Raw genomic sequence first — 6,406 nt, forward strand, 5'->3', positions numbered from 1 at the left:
TCAGGACTTCACATACGCTAAGCAAGTGTTCTACCGTTAACATACTTTCCCAGCCCCTAATGCTTTTATTTTAAATCTTTCTTTCTGTTTTAGTGTGCCATTGCTATAAAGTGACACCATGACCAAGCCAACTCTTATGAAAGAAAGCATTTAATTGGGGGTTTGCTTACATTTCAGAGGGTCAGTTCGTGATCATCCTGGCAGGAAGCAGACAAGCATGATGCTGGAGCAGCAGCTAAGGGCTTTGCATCCTGATCCACAGGCAGCAGGGAGAGAGATGATGCTGGGCCTGCCATGTGCTTTAGAAACCTCAAAGTCCACCCCTAGCAACACATGACACACCTCCTCCAGCAAGGCTACATCTACTCCAACAAGGCCACATCTCCTAATCCTCTCAAAACAGTTTAACAGTTCACCAAATAGATAAAGCATGCTTGGGAGCCATTCTTATTCAAAACCAAGTGCCACTCCCCCCCCCCCCCTTTCTTTCTATTTCTTGAGACAGGGTCTCACTTTGTAGTTCTGGCTGGCTTAGAGCTAGCTTTGTAGGCCAGGCTGGCCTTGAACTCACAGAGATCTACCTGATGGATGCTGGGATTAAAGCCATGCACCATCACCTTTTTTTTTTTCAATATTTATTTTCATTGATGTGTGTGTACAGGTGTCTATGAAGGCCAGGAGAGACTCACAGCCAGCTGTGAGCCGCCTGGTGTGGGAACCAAACCTGGGTTCTCTAGAAGATCAACAGGATTTATTTACTCTGAATCTTCTCCCAGTTCCAAGTTCAAGGATCTTTTTAATTTTTTTCCTGCTATGGATGGAGGAGAGGGACCAAAGACACAGTCTAAGGATAAGGAGGGACCTCTGTGCTATTCTAGGTATTCTCTGCAAGAATTTGGAAGGGGAGGAGTAGCTTATGCTGCCTGTGAGGATCTGGAATGTACGGAGGAGCTATGGGATAACATCAGAGTACCCAGACTGTGTCCCCTTAGCGCTGTGTTGTGTTCCTTAACAGGCATCAAAGTAATGAGGCCTCCTGGTTTTCTTCTACTGAGTGTAATGTCATGCGACAGATTTGACGGCAGATATTCAGGTGACATGGATTGATGTCAGGGTGTTCAGCGGTGGACTGAGTTAGCCACGTCTAACTTCCACAACACTATCATTGCATGGGTCTACATGAATTACTGTTTCAGTGTTTTTGGTTAAAAGTTATACTTAATTTCCGAAGATTAAATAAAGCAAAACAGAATGTACTACCACCTTTTTAAAGACAAGGTCTTGTGAAGTCCAGCTTGTTCTCAAACTTGCTATATAACTGAAAATAACATTGAACTTCTGGTCCTCTGACTGCCACCTTCCAAGTGTCAGAATCACACATGTGAGTCACCAAGCCTGATTTTTCAGTGCTGGGATGTACCCCAGAGGCTTGTGCATGCTGGGAAGGATCTCTACCAACTGAACCACATACCCAGGCTTTATTTTAATGCTTTTATTTATAGTGATTTCTTTTTTTAAAAAAAGATTTATTTATTTTTTTTTTGTGTGTGTACACCTGTGTGAGTTTGTGTGCACCATGTTCATGCAGTTGTCCAAAGAGGCCAAAAAGAAGGCACTGGATCCCCTGGAACTGAAATTACTGGAGGTTGTGAGCCGCCCATTGTGAGTGCGGGAGATTGGACCTGAGGCCTTCACAACAGCAGTAAGCACTCTTCCCCGATAAACTATTTCTCCAGCTCCTAGTGCTCTTTCTTAGGGGCATGAATACATCATCAAGGGCATATTAAATAATTGCAAATTATTCCTCAGTGTGTATATGTGTGTTAACGTGTGATATTTGTTTCTGATCTGAAACTGATCCAGTTATCTCTCTCAGCTGTGACGTTTAAATGCTTGAATAGTTCTGAAGTCACAGCTTCAGACCTTGAGTCTAGGAGGCTCTTGAGAAGCCCATTGCTGTGGCTGGGGATGTAGCTAGGTTGTCCAGCACTTGGCAAGCATGTGCAAGCAAGGGTGTGGGTTGGTCCCCGGGACCACATCGAAAGGAGAAGAAACTTTTAGCTGGGTGTGGTTGAGCATCTCTAGAATTCTAGCATTTGGGAAACAGAGGCCAGGAGGATCAGTTAGTTCAAAGTCATTCTCAGCTACGAAGCAAGTTAGAGGCTAACCTAGGCTGCTTGAGACCCTGCCCCTTCCCCAAAGCAGTCTGCTAAAACTCCCCATCAGTATAGAAAGCTCAAAGCTAAACTGAAAATTGACTCGAAACAGTGGCAATATTTCTTGTTTTAGAAGTAACACAAAACTTAGATTTACAGAAAAAAAAAAACAAAAAAAAAAGAAGAAGAAACTAAATGACTTTGAACGACCTGTAGAAAGTTCAGATTTTCAAAAGGTGAGAATAGGCATTCAACAGGACACTGGCAACATCCCATCGCACGAAAACAGAATAGTTAGTTAGAAACTGCTTCCTTCCACTTTTTTTGCATAACACCCTGACTGCCCAGCTGCAAGATTTTTCATGTGCTTGAGTTGGTGACTCTGATTTACATGGCAAACCTGTCTTGGATCAGTCGTTCTGGTTAAAAAAAAAAAGAAAGAAAGAAAGAAAAACTGGCTTTGGGTATCGATTTTATGTCAACGATATCCTTGTTTTTCTTGTGATGTCTGGCACCAGCTTTGTCCTCTCTGCCAGTGGAGCACCAGCTCAAACATTTCTCTTTAATAACCAAAGGAAGAGAACATCTGTCATTCCAAAACAAAAAACTCCAAGGAGAGATGAGAAACCATTTATCACGTTTCTTAGACTTCAGCTTCGAGTTTACTAAGTGGTTCAGCAGTGAGGAAGAACAGCCTTCTCCAGCGTCCTCACGGTGGTATGTACGCAGTGTAACTGACGCTGTTCTGGGCAGGTAGGGTCACGATCGGTGGGAGCTTGGAAGAACATGACACAGGAAAAAAATGCAAAGGAGTACTTTGAAGGGTCCTCCTTTTTGTTTTACTCTTGAAGGAACACTAGTGCCCGTTGGTGGCAATACATTTTATGAAAATACTCCTCACATTCACTTTTTTTTTTCCTTTTAGGAAAACCCTTTACAGTTTAGGTCCCTTGTTTCTTTCTGCACATTAGGCCGTGAGTTTGTACAGAATGGGCTCCAGCAGCTCAGGCTCCTTCCCTTTGGTTCTCACGGTGTGTGTGTCTACGGGTGGAGCAGCCTGGCTCTTCAGCTGAAGCCAGGTGCCCTTCTCTTCGGCTTCCTTTTTTCTTCTGATCATTCTCCTTCACCCGTTTGAGGAAGCTGCCTCAGCTCTTACAGTGCTTGACGTGCTCAATCCGCACAGTAATCCTCTCGGCGAGAGACTTGCCCTTAGTTTACAGTGATGCCTACAGCATGCTGGGTGACATGGTAGACTACTCTGGTTTTGCCACGGTAACGCTTATGGGACATTCCCTTTTGAACAGTGCCCATACCCTTGATGTCTACAATATCACTCTTCTTGTAGAGTCGCATGTAAGTGGCCAAAGGAACAAGGCCATGTTTCCTAAAAGGCCCAGAGAACATAGTGAGCGCACCTCTTCTCTCCCTTTGTGTTTGTCCTTTTGGCTGCCGCTGAAAAGGACATTCACTTTTTAAGGAGTCTCCATGTCCTTTTCACAATAATTAATAGAACCTAGGTTGTCTCCTTGTTTTCTGGCATACACCAATCTCATTTCACTTCAACCCGTCTTGTGTGTTTCCTATTTGAGGTTGGAATCAGCCTCTGGTTGGCAAAGGGTGAGGTTTCTTTCTACTTGGCCATGGTTTTAACACTACAGTGCATATCATTATTTCTAAGTGTTTTTAGTACTCCAAACTAGGGAATATGGTTTTTAAAGAATATAGTAAAGTGTAACATAAAATTCACCATCTTAACGCATTTCAGAGGATGGGTCAAAAGTGTTAAGGATTTTCTCACTGTTGTGTGGCCAGTCTTCAGAATGCTTTTCTTCTACAAAGCTAATTCTCCGCCCATAAAAAGCAATGGCTTCCCACTGCCCATCCCCTACAGACTTCAGTCCACATCAGCTGCTACTGTCTGTCTCTGTGAGTTTCCTACTGCAGGTCCCATTGCACAGTATTTATGTGTTTTGTAACTAGCTTAATTTGTTTTATTTATAACTAGCTTTTTAATGTTTACTTACAACGCATGGTATCTTCACATTCATTCATGTTGTGGCATGTGTCAAGATCTCTTTTCCCATCAGGATGGAATATTATTCAGTTGAATTTGCCATGGACCACATTTTCTTTTTGTTTTCATCTATTGTGGGTACACAGGCTGCTTCCACAGGCATGGCACGTAATGCTGCTATGAAGAAGGGTGGCACACATCTGTAATCCCAGCCCCAGATACACAGGAACTTGGAAGCTAGCTTGGGCTACATGAGACCCTGTCTCAGACAGGTAGATGGATAGACAGATAGACAAAGTTCTCTTCAGAGTATATCCAGAGTGGAACCTGTGGGTCCTATTTCTATTCTCAATTATTCGAGGAACAACTGTTTTTCATAGCAGTTGCCCTGTCTTTGTGGCCACCAACCATACAATGATCCCAGTGTCCTTGCATCTTTATCCTGCTTGCTGTGTTCTGGGGGTTTGTTTTGTCCTAGTAACACTAATCTTAATGGGAAAGAGCTTGTGACTTTATAGTAAGTGTAGAGAGAACTAATGTAATTGTAGGCATAAAATTATGTTAGACACATAAGGGATGGTCACTGCCCTTAAGAAAGTTGGTACGTATAAGGTCTCTAAAAAATGTATGTAAGTACAAAATCTGGAATGATTAGGCTGGATAATCTTCGTGATGGTTGTATGTCCTTTTACAGTGCTATGTAACAATTATAACATTGTCCTTTACATGTTTTTAGGGTCCATGTCCTAGCAGCATGCTCATGTCCTCAGTTCTTCAGAGAAATACTGAGAAGGGTAAGGTGTGAGGAAACAGGAACTCGCTCTCTTGAGACTGAGGATTTCATAGAGGTAAGAACTTGTGGCTGGCTGTTCTGTTTCTCTGATCTTTCAGCTTTCACCCCAATATCTGGCTCTGAGTATTTTATTATAAGATCTTTAAAATTCATGTTACAGATGGGGATATTACATCATTTTTACTGCAAATGCTGATCCTGGAAACTGGGCTTACTCATACTGATAAAGTGTCTTTTCATTCTTCCTTCCTGGAGAATGGCCAGGCTGGCCTCCACAGTGGTGCTGGAGCAGAGCAGACATTGTTTCTGCAAAGTTATCCAGAGGATCAGGGGAGGTAAGTGCCCTTGATAAGCATGTGAACTCTGGAGTCAGGCTGTCTGGGTTCTGATTTCAGTAACTTAGTATTGCTCTCTTGTCTCTTTTTTCCTGGCTGATAAAATACAGGTCATATATCACTAGTCCTATATCACTGCAGGGCATTTTCTCTATCTTGTTACACTTTAATAATTTCATTTTTGAATTTGAGACAGTTGGCCCAGCATGATGGTATGTTTGAAATCCCAGCCCATAGGAGGCTGAGGCAAGAAGACTGTAAGTTCCAAGCTAACTTGGGCTTCTCCATATAAAACAAAACAAAAAACAAGCTGAGGATGTACTCAGTTATATAGTGCTTGACTAGCCTGCATGATGCCTGAGTTTGATCCCTAACACCTCAGAAGATGGACATGTGGTATACTAGGATCAGGAGCTCAAGGTCATCCTCAGCTACATAGCAACTTTGACACCAGGCTACATTACATGAGACCCTGTGTCAAATAAAACAACAAAAAAAGTAGTTAATTATTCAAGTTATTGAATCCATTCAATCAATCACAAGAGCATGTTTTAAAAATAGAAGATCAGGGTAGAGAGATGGCTCAACAGTTAGGAGCACTTGCTGCTCTTCCAGAGGATCTGGGTTCAGTTCTCAGCACTCGATTGGAGGCTCGCAACAACTTGCAGCTTCAACCTCAAGGGATCTATGCCCTCTTCTGGCCTCCAAGGGCAACACACACACACACACACACACACACACACACACACACACACACACACACACACACACAAAACAGGCATACATCCATATACATAAGTAAAAATAATAAATAACTTATATATATGGTTCAGGGCTGTCGAGATAGCCTAACAGGTAAAGGCACTTGCTATGCAAGCCTGAAGACCTGAGTTTGATTCCTGGGGCCCATGTAAATGTAGAAGAAAACTGATTCCATAAGGTTGTCCTCTGTTCCACCTAGGCACCATGACACTGATGGTGTCTACCATTCCCATATCACACACAATAATATACAAAGTTTAAAAAAGTATAAACTTTAGTTCTTTCAATTCTATGAAGTGGGTATTGTACATCAGCATGAAATTTCGATTAAAGAGTTTTTATTTCA

General features: G+C 42.4%; 1 pseudogene; it reads right to left on the reverse strand.

The window, feature by feature from the left end:
- Window positions 1-2,770: 2,770 nt before the first annotated feature.
- LOC114705761 lies at window positions 2,771-4,038 on the reverse strand (annotated as a pseudogene).
- Window positions 4,039-6,406: the final 2,368 nt, after the last annotated feature.

The sequence above is a fragment of the Peromyscus leucopus genome, chromosome 5 (genome assembly GCF_004664715.2).
Source record: "Peromyscus leucopus breed LL Stock chromosome 5, UCI_PerLeu_2.1, whole genome shotgun sequence".
Taxonomy (NCBI): Eukaryota; Metazoa; Chordata; class Mammalia; order Rodentia; family Cricetidae; genus Peromyscus; species Peromyscus leucopus.